The sequence below is a fragment of the Hordeum vulgare genome, chromosome 3H (genome assembly GCF_904849725.1).
Source record: "Hordeum vulgare subsp. vulgare chromosome 3H, MorexV3_pseudomolecules_assembly, whole genome shotgun sequence".
Lineage (NCBI taxonomy): Eukaryota > Viridiplantae > Streptophyta > Magnoliopsida > Poales > Poaceae > Hordeum > Hordeum vulgare.
This window is the reverse complement of record NC_058520.1, coordinates 376,235,283-376,255,128: the sequence shown is the minus strand read 5'-3', so window position 1 is coordinate 376,255,128 and position 19,846 is coordinate 376,235,283.

Genomic DNA, 19,846 nt, shown 5'->3' with positions numbered 1-19,846 from the left:
CTTCATAATGCCCCACGAGTCGAACTCTTCTCCGAAGCTGAAGCAGAACAAGCAAGGCAAGATGGAGTAGATCTTTTAGAGGAGGAACGCGAGATGGCTCTAACTCGCTCAACAATTTACCAGCAAGATCTGCGACGCTTTCATGCGCGTCACGTCAGGAGTCGCACATTCCAAGCAGGCGACTTAGTGCTCTGAGTGGATCAGCAAAGACCCCACAAGTTGGCTCCGGCCTGGGAAGGGCCTTTCATCATCTCCAAGGTGCTGAACAATGGAGCATACAGACTCTACAACATTCAGAGGGAGACAGACGAGCCGCGCGCATGGAACGGAGACCTCCTCAAACGCTTCTATACGTGATCGTCGACTGAAGCATGTAACGAACAAGCACTGATGAAATAATATACAACATATTCAGTTTTTTTTTGCAGATTCAGAGTTTTCCACGGTCACAGACTCCGGTCACACACACAAAAAAAAAACTTAGCTGCGACCCTAAATCGCCTAAGTATTAACTTTCTCCGAGTGTGCACTAAACTGCGCACTCGGGGACTTAGCTGCGATCCTGAATCGCCTAAGTATTAACTTTCTCCGAGTGTGCACTTCACGTCACACTCGGGGACTTAGCTGCGACCCTGAATAGCCTAAGTATTAACTTTCTCCGAGTGTGCACTAAACGTCGCACTCGGGGACTTAGCTGCGACCCTGAATCGCCTATGTATTAACTTTCTCCGAGTGTGCACTAAACGTCGCACTCGGGGACTTAGCTGCGATCCTGCATCGCCTAAGTATTAACTTCCTCCGAGTGTGCACTACACGTTACACTCGGGGGCTTAGCTGCGATCCAGCATCGCCTGAGTACTAAACTTCTCCGCGTGTGCACTACACGTCACACTCGGGGGCTTAGCTGCGATTCAGCATCGCCTAAGTACTAAAGTTCTCCGAGTGTGCACTACACGTCACACTCGGGGGCTTAGCTGCGATGCAGCATCGCCTAAGTACTAACTTTCTCCGAGTGTGGACTAAACATCGCACTCGGGGACTTAGCTGCGACCCTGAATCGCCTAAGTATTAACTTTCTCCGAGTGTGCACTAAACGTCGCACTCGGGGACTTAGCTGCGATCCTGCATCGCCTAAGTATTAACTTCCTCCGAGTGTGCACTACACGTCACACTCAGGGGCTTAGCTGCGATCCAGCATCGCCTAAGTACTAAACTTCTCCGCGTGTGCACTACACGTCAAACTTGGGGCTTAGCTGCGATTCATCATCGCCTAAGTATTAAACTTCTCCGAGTGTGCACTACACGTCACACTCGGGGGCTTAGCTGCGATTCAGCATCACCTAAGTACTAAACTTCTCCAAGTGTGCACTACACGTCACACTGGGGGGCTTAGCTGCGATTCAGCATCGCCTAAGTACTAAACTTCTCCGAGTGTGCACTACACGTCACACTCGGGGGCTTAGCTGCGATTCAGCATCGCCTAAGTATTAACCTTCTCCGAGTGTGCACTTCACGTCACACTTGGGGGCTTAGCTGCGATCCAGCATCGCCTAAGTATTAACCTTCTCCGAGTGTGCACGTCACGTCAAACTCGGGGGGCTTAGCAGCGATCCAGCATCGACTGTTTGCCTTTGGCTTCACCAAGAAACGCCAAACAAAAACTCGAATCAACATTGCAACAGAAGAGCAAAAATCGGATTCCAAAATCCCCGCAAAGATAGCTAACTCGGTGCGGATCAAGTTTACCCACACCGATTTAAAAGTGTGACGGCCAACAGAAGTGGCCAAAGTACCTTACAGATAAACACTCGGCATACCGAGGATAAAGTTTCTTATGCGTCAGCTGGGCCGGCACCAGGACTGGAGGGCTCCACGAAAGTGTCCAAGTCGATTCCGTCGGCGATGCGGGTAGCACTCTCAAGGAACGTCTCCATGAAGTCTTTGAATCGAAGCTTCTTCGTGTTGGCGACCTTCAGCGTCTTCAGTTTTTCCTCACGCACCTCCTTGCAATGGACTCGGACCAGGGACAGAGCAACATCTGCACCGCAACGAGCTGCAGATTTCTTCCATGACTGCACTCTGTTGGGAATCTCCATTAGTCGGGTCATCAGGTTCTCCATCTCCTGCCGCGACTCATCTTCTGGCCAAAGCTCCTTGTCGATTCGGCCGACGACTTCTCTCAGTCGACCGATGAAAGGACCAACTTTGCCCACGCGGATGTGCGCACGGAGCAGATCCCGATTGGCGTCGTCGCCGAGTGTAACGTTCTCAAGAATCGAACGCTCCACGTCAGCCGCTTCAGCTTCGGCGTCAAAGCAAAAATCTGTGACAATAGGACAAACAGACAATAAGCGCCGAGTGCTAGACGCATAGCACAACCACTCGAAAAAATAAGGACTTACCAGCCAGATGCGTCATCATCTGCCGACCCCAGTCGCTCACATATTTCTCTTGTGCTCTGCATCGTTTGTTCAGCACGTCCATCTGACTCATCAGCGCAGTCCTCTGCTTCCCCATCCTTTCCACTTCCTCAGTCAACACCTTGTTCACTTCATGCGCCTGCTCCAATGACTTCTCCCGTTCCGCCAGAGCTTCCTTCATGCCGACCATTGCAAGCATGGCCGCATCAAGTTCAGCAGCAAACTGATTCCTCTTCGCCTTGAGAGCCTCATAGGCCGTCCCCATTTCACAAGTTTTCTGCCAACAAGAAACAAGGGACAATCAGAAAGTTCAACAGTTAACAGTCTAAGTTCTTCAGACCCCTGCTGACGCAAGCAGTCGACAGCGGTCTCGGGGACTACACCCAGTGGGTTCACTAAGAGTGACCCCACTGGCATGCACCTCAAGCAGGCCTGCCCTATTGAAATGCATGTTATCACCTACGCCCCCGAGGCCAATACTACCCGACCTGAGTACAACTTACTCTCGGGGACTCTTACCGTAAGTGCACTCCGACTGCAACAATTACTCGCACTCGGTAATCCTATTTACAGACACAACCAAACTCAAGGCAAAGTGTATAAAGACAACCGTCGGTGCAAGCACTCAACAGAAGTCTCGGGGACTACACCCACTGGGTTCACAAAGAGTGAACCCATTGCAAACAACAGCTGATATTCAATAACACTCAGTGGGTTACAGGGGAAAAGTAAATACTTACTAGACCACTTACTCGGAGATCATCGCGCAGCTCCAAGCTCCGCTGGTACAAGGCCGCAATGGAGTCATAGGCCCTCTTGGCTTCTCCAGTCATCTGATCCGCCTGCACCATAGCCCCCTTGGCCGCTCCCACCTGCTCCTCCGGAAGGCGCTGGATGCTGAGTTCAGCATGCGACGAACCTGGAATCGTCGGAGGTTCCTGAGGCATCCCAAGGCCTGCCCCAGTCGGCTCCTCCTCCACCAACACTGGTTCAGTCAGCGGCGGTGCCTCTGTCGGCAGCACGTCGGCGGCGAGAGCGGCAGCGGGAGGAGCAGCCTCAAGAACAGGCTCCACAGCTGGGTCGGCTCTCCCCTGGTCGCCCTCATCCAGGCAGATCGCCCCTGACAGGCCGAATGACATGAGGTCTTAGAAAAAGAAAGAAGCGATGGTATAAAACACTCGACGTTCCTACAACGCACCTGTCTGAGACGAGACGACGTTGTCCGTGTCCATGGGGTCGTCTTCCTGACGCGCCGGGGAGGTGGCAGAAGTAGCGACCCTGTCGAGTGAGATCCAGTCGGCCAGTAAACAGAAGTTCACTCGGATATCAGAAAAAACTGAAAGCTGAGTACACTTACGTGGAGGTGACGGGGACAGCGACCCTCATTCGCGGCAGAGCCTTCCGAGGTTTAGGCCCACTCGGCTTGGGCGCCTTAGAAGATTGGCCCGCAGGCTCAGCGGCGGCATCCCTGGTCCTCTTAGCGCTTCGAACACTCGGGACCACTGGAGCTGTAGGCGGAGCACTCGAAGACGCGGGAGGAGCTGAGGGGACAGCGGGCTCGTGTCGGCGCTTGGTCCGATGCTCCAGTTGTGGGGGTGGCGAGTCCTGCTCCTCGTCTTCTTCCTCCTCCTTGCTGGACGATCCTCCGACTCCCCACTGTCGGAGACATATTCAGCGCTCTCCACGCTGCCCTCCTGGCTACCCTCCTCCTCCTCGGCCAAATTCCCGTTCGAGACGGGAGAAAACCAGTTGGTCCACTCCTGCATAAAATTCAGTTGGCGACATCAAACATCACACAGAGATTCAAGCAAACGACAAGATTAAGACAGTTAGGAGCACTCAACAAGAGTCTCTCACCTGATTCGGCGGAGGATTATCCGCGTAGAAGGGCTTCACTCGCCGTGATCCTTTGGGATTCTCACAGGGGCCCGTGATCTGGAGCACCCACGAGGTCACCCTCTCCTCAGTCACGCCCACAACATTGGTTCGAGTGGAATCCTCGGGCCCCGTGTAATTCCACATGGTATGGTCGCGAGCCTGCAGAGGCTGGATCCGCCAACCAAGGAAGACTTCCAGCAGGTCTATACCGGTGACCCCCCTCCTAACGACGTCCACGAGCGCCTCAACCAAGGGCTGGACGTCGTTCTTCTCCGCCTTCGAGAGCGCGAGCTGCTTAGGCGGGGCGGGCCGGTCTAGACTAAAAGGAGGCAGACCAGTCGACGCATTCGGACAGGCGATATCCTGGCAGTAGAACCACGTCGACTGCCAGTTCCTAACCGACTCACTTAACTGGAGAGCGGGATAGCTACTCCGACTCTTCTTCTGGAATCCTAAACCCCCACAGAGCTGGAGGAGGTGCGTCTTATCATCCGACTGGCTAAGTCATTTGATGGTTTGGGATCGTGCGGAGAAGATGTGTTTGAACAAACCCCAATGGGGAGGGCAGCCGATAAAACACTCACATAAGACTATGAAGGCAGAAAGGTGCGCGATGGCATTCAGAGGGAAATGGTGAAGTTGGGCACCGAAGTGATTCATGATGCCCTTAAAGAAAGGATGCGGGGGCAAAGAAAAACCTCGGTGGACATGGCTGAGGAGCAGGACGCACTCCCCCTCCCGGGGCGCTGGCTCGACCTCATCCTCCGCCGGCAGTCTCCAGGACTTGTGCACGAGCACTCCGTGCTGCACCAGCTGCAGCAGATCTCCCTCCGTCACCGTGGAGGGGAGGAAGTCTCCTTGGATCCACCCCGCCGGCAGCGGCCGCTGCCGCCGCTGAGCAGGCGTCGCCGCCTTGCCCTTCTTCTTCCTCGCCTCCATCTTCTGGTCTGACCCTTGGTCATGGAGGCGACGGCGAACTCTCGAGAGGAAGGAGAAGGAGGGAGTGTTGGAGCGCTGGAGGTGGCGAGGAAGACGGAGCAGGCGAGAGCGAAAGATTCGGCGAGCGTAACGAAGAAGCCTCGTCGCCCAGATTTAAATAGGGTTCCGACTGGGTCACTGGCGGGTGGCCCTGAAACCTTATCCGCCCGACCGGCCGCGGCGATATCAGTGCAGGACTTGAAGGCGCGAGAATCGAGGCGTCAGGCGCTACTCGAGTGCGCTGACGTCGTCCCCGCTGAGCGCGCGGAACCCGAAATTTGAGATCCCGGAAAATCCGCCGCTGTCAGTTGACCGGTCGCGTGAAAAGATGCCGCGGAAACACTTGGCTCCCGACAGTCGGTTTCGCAAGCACTTACACTCGGATCGTTGGTCAGAAAAGGTAAAATGGATAGAGGCAAGCAACGCCCAAGCCGAATCTAATCCAGTCGGATCCGAACTTCAAGCACCGCTTCGTCGTTTCAACCCCAATCCATTCGGGGACTAATGATGGGTCATAGTCCTAGGGTAGGGTCATAGGCCTGCCATATAGGTCCTACCCAAGGACTACCCCACACAAAGGACAAGACCCTAAGTCTACCCCGACTGAATTAAGGAATCCCCATTATCCAGTCGGCAACAGGTCCTATATCATCCAGTCGGATACTAGCATTCGGAGAATACCAAGCTAACCGACTGGATACACTCGGTACATCGTAACCTCCTTGGAGGGAAACGGCCGTACGTTTCCGGGTGTATTTATTAGCATTTAGAGCATACGTTATCTGTAACGTATGCATTCAATCCCCACTACTCCGCCCTTATACCAGAACCGTTGTGGAGGGAAGCGCACTCTATATAAGCCGCCCTCCCCCACTGGTAGAAGGGTTAGAAAATCATTGTATTCCATATTACACTCGGCAACAAACTCCGAGAGCACTGAGACGTAGGGCTGTTACCTCCACCGCAGAGGGGCCTGAACTCATACAACCTCGCCGTAGCTAGGACTCTGCCCATCTCATTCGTACCCTACACATCTACTGTCAGGCTTATACCCACGACAACTTCTTCAACTATAAGGAATTTGAACGGAGTTTGCATTTGAATCCTTTCAAAATATTTGCCCTTGCTTCTATATTTTTCTTCCCCGAGAAAATGCCCCGACAAAATTCTTGGACGCAAGAAAGAGCGAAGGAAAATGACCCTCCAAAAACCAGGGCCATTCATTGAAATATTTTGAGCCAAGAAAAAACCAAAATTTAATTTGAGAAAATAATTGCAAAAAGAAATAATGCTTTTAGGGATTTTTTGGAAAAACATTTTTTTTAAGTTTTTATTTTGGCCGTGGAAAAATGCCCATCATTTATATTTTATTTTTCTAATAGTTTTAGTATATAGGAACTCTATATTCCGAATTGATTTGATTTCCCTTTTATCGTTTTAGTTTCCTAGTTTTGAAAAAGGAAAGAAATCGTGTTTAAATGGAAATAAACGGTGGCCCATTAAGACCTTTCCAAAAACTCGCCCAACACGATCTTCTTCTTCCTCTATCTCCTTCCTCACGTGCACAGGACCTTCCTTAGCCATGGACACGGAAATCCTCCCTTCCCGATCTCCCTCTCCCTTCCATCCCAGATCCTCCCGAGCCCCCTATAAGAACCCACCCGGCATCCTCGTTCCAGTTTCCCAAAGAGACGCCACCCTCATCGCCTCTAGCTGCCGGCCACCTCGCCGGAGTAACCCTGCCCCGGTCGAGTCCAGGAGCTCCCTGCCGACCTCCCCATGGCCCCTACCCTCGCTGCACCACACCCTTGCGCGCCCCACCCCTCCTCCGCCGATTCCCCACCCCGCGGGCGACCTCCCCACCTCGCCGGAGCAGCTACCTCGCCGGAGTTCTTCCTCTCTATCAGCCATGGTGAGATTCACGAAATCCCGTATTGCAGTTTTTTGAGAAAATTGCAATCTTAGAAAATTCATATCTATTAGTCTATAATTCCGAATTAGGTGATTCTTTTTGCGTTGGATCAAAAATTTTGTGTAGTTTCTGTAGATATATAATTTGTCTATGTTTGGATTTATAAAAATTGAGTTAGACCAGATTTGAATTAAAAATTGAGTTTAAAAATAGCTTTTAATTTGATTCTTTTTGCTGCTGCTTCGTATTGATCATATCATCCAGTAGTTTAAGTTTCAATTTTTTTAAATATTTTTACTTAGGGTTTTAAGCAAAACAGATTCTGTTTTAGCCTTTTTTGTTTTCTTGCTATTTATTTTGTATTAATTGTTCTTAATTTGTTTTTTTTTGTAATTGTGACAAGTTATATTTTGTTTTTTGATATTTATCAGTAACTTTTCAACAAAAACAAAATTTTATTTTTTTTATTCCTATTTGTTTGCATGGAATCAATTCTAGTTCTATACTAACTTGCGAACTGATTGCATTGCTAGTTTGATTTCCTATTTTGAAAATACTTATAAAAAATATTGTTTTGTAAATTTTACTTCTGTTATCTTAGTTATTTTATATTTTCTTTTCTGCTATTTTTTCTATTTTAGTGTTTTATTTTCAGTTAGAACAAAAACTATATAGTGTTTGATGTAGTAGAAGGCTTCCTAGCTTCTTTGAAGTTTCCTTTGGATTTTTATCCGCTCTCTCTTATTGATTTTTGATTGCATCAACTTTTATTGCTGTTTGTTAATTGATTGCTAGAATGATTGCTAGTGTGAGTGCTTATGTGAATACTATGTTTGATTATATAGATTTCATCGGAGAGTGACGAATAGTTCTATCACGTATTTCCCGAGAACGAAAATTCTTCTTCGTCAACATCACCAGGAAAGTCATTTGATCATGTATCACCTATGTTTTATGCATCGTAGTTCTCCCATCCTATGCCCAATTGCATGCTGAGTAGGTACTTGGAAATTATGGTTACATATTGTAGTATCATGTGGTAGGCACCCAACAACCCCGTTAATTGGCCCGGGACGACAAATTTCATATTGCTATGCTTGAGTAGACGGGATTCTGGTTGAGAGTTTATCACGAGTGATGCGAGACTACTTTAATAACCAAGACCGGTTAAGTCAAGACTTTTCAAGACCTCGTGATGCAATGCAACTCTGGGTGAAGGACGGTTGATCGGCTCCCTGGAGAAACCAGTGGATGACCCAGGATGCTGGAGACGGCCATGACATCCTGCGGAAAGCGTCACCCAGGCTCAAAGAGACGGACGGATATTTTCAAGACCCAAGGCTTACCTGCACAGCCACAAGTCATTATGGGCTCTGGCTTGGTTGGACAACGCGGCGACTCTGGACACGCGGTGCTAGCAGATGTAGAAGAACGGTAGGATTGGATGGGCACAGACAGGGATTCAGAGGGACCCGTTGAAAGACCATGTTTTGATCATCCGGTCTTCAAACACCCTGAAGTGCGAGGACATACATGGAGGCGATCAAATCTTGTGGGGAACGTGTGCAAAACTCTGCAGAGTACTCAAACATAATCGATTAGCCGTGTCCACGGTCATGGACAACTTGAGCCAAAGGAACTGAAGTTATCTGAAATTCTCAACACAAATAACAATATTGATGTGGGTATTATTGACAACATGGGTACGAGAATTGGTTGGTGGAACCATCTCGTTAACAACCAACAGTGTAGTAACATTTTGCTTTTAGCCCTCTCTTGATGTAGGAGAAAACTTGCTTTTCGCTAAAAACTTATAGCCCCACCTACCATATATGCATATAGTATAGATGATTACTTTTCACCCCTCTCTTATGTGACTTGCCGGCATATTCAATATGCTGACCTACACGGCTGCAACGTCTTATGTTGCAGATATTTTTCTTCGACGAGTAAGAGTACGATTCAGGGTTACGGTCTACACTCAACTTGCCGTTGGTGTTTATTGGGACTCCACTCCCTTGACTGCTTCCGTTGAGATATTTAAGGTATATATCAGTTTTACGCTATTTACATGTGATTGCACTTTGATATGTACATTGATGTACTGTGTGTGCCAGCATACTGATCCAGGGATTGCACAGAAACACAGAGGCTTGACTCGTCTTGAGTCGGGTCGCTACAGAAATGGTATCAGAGCACATGTTGACTGTAGGACGTGACCCTAGAAACTGGAAATTTCTTAGGAAAGGATCTCTCAAAATTTCAATTTTTCAAGAACACCTTTTACTTCTCATCTCTTCTGATTTCATCAAATGTTCTCCCTCACCTCCAATAGTTAGACAATACCCTTACCCCTTTGACCTCATGAAGAATCAACGGAGTTCTACTTCAGAGTAAAGAGGATTTCATCATGCATTTGAAGATTTGAAGCTGCGCCAATTGAAGACTCTCAAGATCCGAAGAATTCGAAGACCCTGAAGTGTTCAAATAATTATATGACCATTAGTAGTCCAAACCCCTTTTATATACTCACGTTAGATACGATGATTTGTGAGCCGTCATTGGTGTGTGTTTTCCGACGGCCACAAATAAAACTATTCTCAAAAATATTGTTTGTATTGTGTGTATCTCCCTCCCTCTCTTACCCGTCTCATCCCCAAAACCTCGACCCTACCAGATGGAGTATGAAGCTGGACTTGTAATCTCGGGACCAATGACCCAGCTGGAAGTTGAAATATGGATTCAGAACATGGAGAACTACTTCGAGAGCAATTTGATTTCCAGGAAGTATGAAGTTGCACACGCTCTTCAGTACTTTACACAAAGTGCTGCAATCTGGTGGAAAATGCATCATGCCATACAAGGATTTAGTGGAGTAGAAACCTGGGACGGATTCAAGAAGACTCTGTTAAGATCCCGTCTTATTCAGAAGTGCTATGATAATCCGATGAAGAAGCCTTGTGCATGCAAGATCTATGGAGAAATAGGACACACCCAGGGAGAATAGAAGGATGGATGCCCTCATTGTGAAGAAGATCACCCAGCTGAGGAATGCCCCACTAGTCAGGTGACTTGTTTCTTGTGTGAAGGAACCACCCACTACCCAGCGGCGTGTCACATTTACCCCAAGTATGCCTGAAACCCACAGACCCCGGGACTAACAAGGATCAAGTACTATCTTTTTGGAGAAGGAAACTTGTTTCAACAAATGTTTTCTTAGGAGCATACGAAAGCCAGAGAATTGTGAAGATACGATAGATGTTTTGTTCAGCTTGCAGAACCAATGGATTATCCGAACTTCATTTGTGGACAAGAGAAATTCTGCAACGCTTGTGAGGATGCCCAAGTGTTAGAATGCGAGATTCGCTAAACCTTATACAAGGTAATGATTTCAGTGCGACATGGCTTGGCCACCATGACAACTTACTATTGTCATTCTCTTTCTATTCGGAATGGTAAATCTAAGACACTTACCCATAGTGAGAGACGACGTCCTTTGAAGCTTTTGTTTGAGCCTTAGAATGGTATAATGAAAGCCCATGTACATGGCATTTGTTGTCACGCGTAGGAAATTTTACGGTGAGAATGAAGACAAGACCCCTCTCCCTGCAGGATATCCACAAATGGTAGACCACCATGAGAATCATCGATAGGTTATTTAGAATTGATCACGAGACTGTCAGTTAAGAAGACCCAGTAAAGGAAGAAGCTTATATCAACAGAAGGACCCTCGTTTTAATGGAAACGTTATGTATTTTGCGGAAGATATGAAGACTGTGAGGAGTCAGATGCAAAAAACCCCAGAGGTTTGCTAAAATCTTAAGGGACCAGTAGCACTCATTTTAAGTGTGGTAGCATCCCACTTTGCCGGAAGTTGGATTTGTGAGAAGACCCCCAAACCCTAACCTTTGTTTCTAGCCTCTTCAAATCTCGAGGACGAGATTCATTTTAAGTGTGGTAGGTTTGTAACATCCCAAATTTTGGAATGTTAATAATTATTAGATTGTTTGTTTGTTTGCTTGAGTGATTGAAACTTGTGTGAAATTTGAAACTTTTCAAAAACTTTTGAATGAGAGGGAATAAAATGACTTTCCCCATCTCCGATGAATTCAAATTCAATCTTTTAAAAGAAAAGAGAGAAGATGACATGACTTCTTCAACTATAAAGAATTTGAACGGAGTTTGCATTTGAATTCTTTCAAAATATTTGCCCTTGCTTCTATATTTTTCTTCCCCGAGAAAATGCCCCGACAAAATTCTTGCACGCAAGAAAGAGCGGAGGAAAATGAGCCTCCAAAAACCAGGGCCATTCATTGAAATATTTTGAGCCAAGGAAAAACCAAAATTTAATTTGAGAAAATAATTGCAAAAAGAAATAATGCTTTTAGGGATTTTTGGAAAAACATTTTTTTTAAGTTTTTCTTTTGGCCGTGGAAAAATGCCCATCATTTATATTTTATTTTTCTGATAATTTTAGTATATAGAAACTCTATATTCCGAAATGATTTGATGTCCCTTTTATCGTTTTAGTTTCCTAGTTTTGAAAAAGGAAAGAAATCGTGTTTAAATGGAAATAAACGGTGGCCCATTAAGACCTTCCCAAAAACTGGCCCAACAGGATCTTCTTCTTCCTCTATCTTCTTCCTCACGTGTAGAGGACCTTCCTTAGCCATGGACACGGAAATCCTCCCTTCCATCCCAGCTCCTCCCGAGCCCCTATAAGAACCCACCCGGCGTCCTCGTTCCATTTTCCCAAAGAGACGCCACCCTCATCGCCTCTAGCTGCCGGCCACCTCGCTGGAGTAACCCTGCCCCGGTCGAGTCCAGGAGCTCCCTGCCGACCTCCCCATGGCCCCTACCCTCGCTGCACCACACCCCTGCGCGCCCCACCCCTCCTCCGCCGATTCCCCACCCCGCCGGCGACCTCCCCACCTCGACGGAGCAGCTACCTCGCCGGAGTTCTTCCTCTTTGTCACCCATGGTGAGATTCACGAAATCCCGTATTGCAGTTTTTTGAGAAAATTGCAATCTTAGAAAATTCATATCTATTAGTCTATAACACCGAATTAGGTGATTCTTTTTGCCTTGGATCAAAAACTTTATGTAGTTTCTGTAGATATATAATTTGTCTATGTTTGGATTTATAAAAATTGAGTTAGATCAGATTTGAATTAAAGCTTGTTTTGCTTATTCCGGGAGTTTAAAAATAGCTTTTAATTTGATTCTTTTTGCTGCTGCTTCGTATTGATCATATCATCCAGTAATTTAAGTTTCAATTTTTTTTAAATATTTTTACTTAGGGTTTTAAGCAAAACAGATTCTGTTTTAGCCTTTTTTGTTTTCTTGCTATTTCTTTTGTATTAATTGTTCTTAATTTGTTTTTTTTGTAATTGTGACAAGTTATATTTTGTTTTTTGATATTTACCAGTAACTTTTCAACAAAAACAAAATTTTATTTTTTTTATTCCTATTTGTTTGCATGGAATCAATTCTAGTTCTATACTAACTTGCGAACTGATTGCATTGCTAGTTTGATTTCCTATTTTGAAAATACTTATAAAAAATATTGTTTTGTAAATTTTACTTCTGTTATCTTAGTTATTTTATATTTTCTTTTCTGCTATTTTTTCTATTTTAGTGTTTTATTTTCAGTTAGAACAAAAACTATATAGTGTTTGATGTAGTAGAAGGCTTCCTAGCTTCTTTGAAGTTTCCTTTGGATTTTTATCCGCTCTCTCTTATTGATTTTTGATTGCATCAACTTTTATTGCTGTTTGTTAATTGATTGCTAGAATGATTGCTAGTGTGAGTGCTTATGTGAATACTATGTTTGATTATATAGATTTCATCGGAGAGTGACGAATAGTTCTATCACGTATTTCCCGAGAACGAAAATTCTTCTTCGTCAACATCACCAGGAAAGTCATTTGATCATGTATCACCTATGTTTTATGCATCGTAGTTCTCCCATCCTATGCCCAATGGCATGCTGAGTAGGTACTTGGAAATTATGGTTACATATTGTAGTATCATGTGGTAGGCACCCAACAACCCCGTTAATTGGCCCGGGACGACAAATTTCATATTGCTATGCTTGAGTAGACGGGATTCTGGTTGAGAGTTTATCACGAGTGATGCGAGACTACTTTAATAACCAAGACCGGTTAAGTCAAGACTTTTCAAGACCTCGTGATGCAATGCAACTCTGGGTGAAGGACGGTTGATCGGCTCCCTGGAGAAACCAGTGGATGACCCGGGATGCTGGAGACGGCCATGACATCCTGCGGAAAGCTTCACCCAGGCTCAAAGAGACGGACGGATATTTTCAAGACCCAAGGCTTACCTGCACAGCCACAAGTCATTATGGGCTCTGGCTTGGTTGGACAACGCGGCGACTCTGGACACGCGGTGCTAGCAGATGTAGAAGAACGGTAGGATTGGATGGGCACAGACAGGGATTCAGAGGGACCCGTTGAAAGACCATGTTTTGATCATCCGGTCTTCAAACACCCTGAAGTGCGAGGACATACATGGAGGCGATCAAATCTTGTGGGGAACGTGTGCAAAACTCTGCAGAGTACTCAAACATAATCGATTAGCCGTGTCCACGGTCATGGACAACTTGAGCCAAAGGAACTGAAGTTATCTGAAATTCTCAACACAAATAACAATATTGATGTGGGTATTATTGACAACATGGGTACGAGAATTGGTTGGTGGAACCATCTCGTTAACAACCAACAGTGTAGTAACATTTTGCTTTTAGCCCTCTCTTGATGTAGGAGAAAACTTGCTTTTCGCTAAAAACTTATAGCCCCACCTACCATATATGCATATAGTATAGATGATTACTTTTCACCCCTCTCTTATGTGACTTGCCGGCATATTCAATATGCTGACCTACACGGCTGCAACGTCTTATGTTGCAGATATTTTTCTTCGACGAGTAAGAGTACGATTCAGGGTTACGGTCTACACTCAACTTGCCGTTGGTGTTTATTGGGACTCCACTCCCTTGACTGCTTCCGCTGAGATATTTAAGGTATATATCAGTTTTACGCTATTTACATGTGATTGCACTTTGATATATACATTGATGTACTGTGTGTGCCAGCATACTGATCCAGGGATGGCACAGAAACACAGAGGCTTGACTCGTCTTGAGTCGGGTCGCTACATCTCTTCTTCTTTGTAGGTTTTGGCCCCGGAGCTGCGCCGGAACTCCGGGAAAACTTCTGTCTTCGGGATTTCTAGGTCACGAGGGTGATATAGGCCAAATAGGGGCACCAGAGGTGGGACCCACCACCCAGGTGGCCTCCCTGCGTGGCGAGGAGGTAGGCCGTGCCACCAGGTCGCTTGGGTGCCTGGTGGCCCCCCTCTGGCCCTTCTTCGGCTTGTCTTCGTGATTTGTTCGTAAACTCCTTCCCCATAAATTTCAGCTCGGTTGGAGATATGCTGATATGGCAACTCTTCGTGCTCTTTTCTCCGCTGAATCCTGTGTGTGCTGTTTCGGCACCGGAAAGTTGTAAACTGTGTAAAATAAGCCAAAACACTATAAGAACAACATCATATTGTGAAATATATCAATGGATAGAGACAAATTATGATACAAAATAGTTATGCATTTGGACGTATCACTATAATATATAAAACTTATCCCCCTTCGGCAACAAGTTACCAAAAAGCTTGAAGGTATAGAGCTAAGCATCGCTCTGGGCATGGTATCCTCCATGAGATGGTGAAGCAACACCGGTGGTTGTCAAGGGAGTCGGTAAGAGAGCGTCGGTGAATGCTTCTCCTAAAGTCCACTGAGGTGGTGGAGTAGACAATGGAGTTGCTGAGGGAGCTGATGGAGTTGATGCATGTGCTAATGAAGATGGTCTCATCTCTGAAACTATCATGGCAGCAGATCTGACATGTCTCCTAAACTAAGTGTAAGTCTGGAGAGGAGGATTGTCATCATCATCACTAGATCTCAGGCTTGGCACAATATCCACTTCATGCTTCAGCTAGTTGACCGTGGTGGTCAGCTCAATCACCTTGACATCAAGGTCATGAAACATAGTTTCCACTATCCTCTCGAGGCTCTTCTGATTCTGAGGATCTCATTCACGTTCTTTTCTGTCCCTTGGATAGTGCTCATGAGATATGACATTTGGTCACCGTTTGTCCGTGGCATCTGAGCACTAGTGGCTCTGGTTGCCTCTACCTGGGCCTCAGCCGCAATCTCAGGCCATGCAGTAACTGAAGTGGGATGACTTGGATCCATCAGCATGACATTATCCTCAAACTCCGGCTGTAGGGGCACGTGTTGTCTATCAAGCAGATATTGACTCTTTTCAACTTTGGAATTGATAAGCATTTAAATGTATGGAGCATATCCACATGACCTGTTCCCGCCAATTGCAATCCTCTTGATTGTCTCTACAATCAAATCCATCACCCTGATTCTAGTATGGACATCCACATGATGGAGCATAATAATGAAATAATCATGTATTATCTTGTCATCAACTCACTTGGGCATCAAGGTAAGGTATGCCTCGGAATAGTATTGGTGGTAGCTAGTTCTGCTTGCAAGAAGTAAACTGACCCAAGCTTGTGGGTCTTCAGATACTCCTTGGAAATGGGTTATACGTATTTGTTGTGGAGTTATGATTCATCTTGGACTCAGAATACACATCAAGACCTCCTTCTTCCACTTTGGGGCTCCTAAGTTGTCATCCCACTCATCAACTCATGACTGGTATCTGATGCCCTCAGTCATACATACAATCTTCCCATCTGGATAATCATCTCATCATTCCAAGATGTCAACTCTCTACCAACAAAAGCATCGATGTAAATGGCCTTGAAGTTCTCTAGCAAATGAGGTAAGTAGTCTTCATTCTCCTTGATGAACTTCCAATTAATGTATCTCAAGCCAGTGATAGCTGGACTCTTGTTTAGTAACACAGTCTCATAAAAATCTTGATGCTCCTTAGTGTGGAACCAAACATCAACAATTTTCCTTATCCTGATAGCATAGGGATCAACAACTCTCCATTTTTGGCGCCCTTGATCCTTTCTCTCCTTCATGTTTTCTACCACTGGATGATCATCATTATGATCTCGCGGGTGAGGCCTGAGCTTCCTGAAAATAGAAAGTTTCTCTGATTCATCAGCAGCAACCCTGGAGGTTGAACCCTTGTTCTTTTCAACTGATGGAATGTCTCTTGTAGTCTTCTTGGGTTTGGTGGCAGCTGGCTTGTCTTTGGGAGCAGATGGTTTCGCCTTAGCTGCATGCTTGCTTGGCATAGCATCTTTCATAAGCTTCCTTTGCTTGGAAGGAGGTGGGTTCGTAGCAGGAACCTCCTCTTCCTCCTCCTCATCAGGATACTCTCGAGTAGAGGGGTGCCCAACAACTTTAACAAATCTTGTTCTTCGCCTTTTCTTTCCACACTTCTTAGCCATAGGTTTTTCCTTCCCGATGAACTTGGGCTCCCATTGCATCTGAACTAGCATATTCCTTTCTCACGATCTTCCTCTTAGAAAAAGCATCATCTGGGATGAAATCTTCATCCTCCTCATCAGAATTTCTCTTTTTCCTGGTCATGGTGTCTGCCTTGGCCAAGACATATGAGCTAGGGGTGCCAGGGTTTGAAAAAATAGCTTCTCGACTAGTGTGAGCATCAAGATCTGCACTTGGCTCCCAGAAATCATTCTCACTCTCATGTGATCCTGACATAGTTGAGAACTGAACCTGTGAATTATACTTAGAGTGGAATATATGAGCATCAGAAAACACAAACATTTTTGCGAAATATGAACTCAAAAACTTAGCTTCATATTTCCACAGTATGGGTTTCGGTTCCACCGAGTTTTAAATTTAGCAGCATTCGAGACAACAAACTTCACTAACAGAAACCTGGTCACCAGTGTCGGTTTCATTAAAAAGCGACTCGGCCTCACTGAAGTTGTGCTCAGAAACCCTAAAACTCCAGGTAAGTAACATTGGTAGGTACTTCCGGTTTCACCGAGAAGCCCTTCGTGTTGTGGGAAACCCACATCGGTAACTCATATGTCTCCATCATATCTACTTTTCCAAACTCTTTTGCCCTTGTTTTGGACTCTAATTTGCATGACTTGAATGGAACTAACCTGGACTGACGCTGTTTTCAGCAGAATTGCCTTGGTGTTATTTTTGTGCACAAATCAAAGTTCTCCAAACGTCCTGAAAATTTACGGGGAGCAGTTTTGGAAAATATCAAAAATATCTGCGCCAAGTTCCACCTCAGGGGGTGGGCCAGTGGGCCACAAGCCCCTGCTCCGCCACCACCCCCTGGTGGCGGTGGGCAGGCTTGTAGGGCCCACACGTCCTTGCCGCCCCCAACTCCAGCTCTATAAGTTTTCTTTCGTCCCAGAAAAAATAAAAAAGAGAAGTTTTCATCACGTTTGCAATACGGAGGCGCCGCCACCACCTGTTCTTCATCTGGAGGGCAGATCTGGAGTCCATCTTGGGCTCCGGAGAGGGGAATTCGTCGCCATCGTCATCATCAACCTTCTTCCCTCTCCAATTCCATGAAGCTCTTCGTCGTTCGTGAGTACTCTATTCGTAGGCTCGCTGGGCGGTGATGAGTAGGATGAGATCTATCATGTAATCTAGTTAGTTTTGATGGGGATTGATCCCTAGTATCCACTATGTTCTGATATTGATGTTGCTACTACTTTGCCATGCTTAATGCTTGTCACTAGGGCCCGAGTGCCATGATTTCAGATCTAAAATTATTATGTTGTCACCAATATATGTGTGTTTTAGATCCGATCTTGCAAGTTGTAGTTACCTACTATGTGTTATGATCCGTCAACCCCGGAGTGACAATAACCGGAACCACTCCCGATGATGACCATAGTTTGAGGAGTTTATGTGTTCACCAAGTGCCAATGCGTTGGTCCGGTTCTTTATTAAAAGGAGAACCTTAATATCCCGTAGTTCCCTTTTGGACCCCGCTGCCACGGGAGGGATGGACAATAGATGTCATGCAAGTTCTTTCCCTAAGCAAGTATGACGACACACGGAATGCATGCCTACATCACGGGAGATAGCCATATATCTCTCCGTGTTATAGCTGTTGCATGATGAATATCATCCAAACAAATCACCGACCCATTGCCTACGAGTTTGTCCTCCTGCTGTTACTTGTTTTGCTCTGCTGCTGCTGCTACTACTGTTGCTACTGCTGTTACTTGTCTTGCTCTGCTGCTACTACTGTTGCTACTGCTATTACTTGTCTTGCTCTGCTGCTGCTGCTACTACTGTTGCTACTGTTGTTATTTGTCTTGCTCTGCTGCTACTGTTGCTACTACTGTCGCTTGCTACTATTGCTACTTGCTACTGCTGTCACTACTGCTGTTCCTTGCCACTGCTATTGCTCGTTACACTGCTGCTACCTGCTACACGGTTGGTTCACCGGCCATTGACGGGAACTGACAACTTCCGTTAACACGGCAACAGAGGCGCCATTGATACAATCGTTAGGAATAGTCTGCCGTCAATAGATCGTTTCTGACACCGTTGTTATCATACTACTTTGCTGTTACTACTGTGCTTGCAGATACTAATCTTTCAGGTGTGGTTGAATCTGACAAATTCAGCTGCTAATACTAGAGAGTATACTCTCACCTCCTGACGGGCTTATCAATAAATTGGGTCGAATACTCTACCCTCGAAAACTGCTGCGAACCCACGCGCTGGTGGGCCGTCAACAACATTCTTCTAGTTTCATTACCGGGGAGTGCTAGCAGCATTCTTCTGGTGACGTTGCAGGAGAAGGTTTGTTGTCATCAGCATTCGTCTAGCTATCGCCAGAGATTGCAAATCAGCATTTTTCTAGCGCCATTGCCGGGGAGGTATTGCTATATTCTCTGAGTCACTCGGGATTTATATCTGCTGATCATTATGAAGAATCTGAAGGACCCGAAGACCAAAGTCTTGCCCTCAACTATGAGGGGAGGTAAGGAATTTCCATCTAGCTCTGCACGTGATTCACCTTCAGTTATGAGTAAGTTTGCGACATCACCTCCTGCTAGAAATCTTGATATGTCGCCTGTGCTTGATGATGCTTATGATGCTACTGCTAGAGATGCTATGCTTGCATTTATGCCTGATACTGCTTTGCCTGATACTGCTAGAGATGCTATGCTTGATACTATGCCTGATGATACTATGCTTGATACTGCTAGAGATGATATGCTTGATACTGCTTTGCCTGATGATGCTAGAGATACGATGCCTGATGATGCTATGCTTGATACTGCTACAGATGCTCCTTTGCCTGATGTTCCACTGGGAGTGTTCCTTGATGCTCATATTGCTAGAGTTACTACCAATGCTCGTGATGCTTCTGATACTACCGATACTATTGAGCTAGAACCTGCTTTTGCTCCTACTAGATCTAGCTCTCCTAGATATGAATTTCCTGATATACCTGAGGGTTACGTTATGGAGGGAGAGATAGCTGAGGATTTTCTTGCGTGTAAGGATGCCTATGACGCTGAGAAATTACTTCTCAAGTGGAAGGAAAAATCTCGGGAAGCTAGGATGAAAAATGACCCGAAGTTTGCCACTTCGCCTATCTTTGTCACCGATAAGGATTATGAATTCTCTGTCGATCCTGAG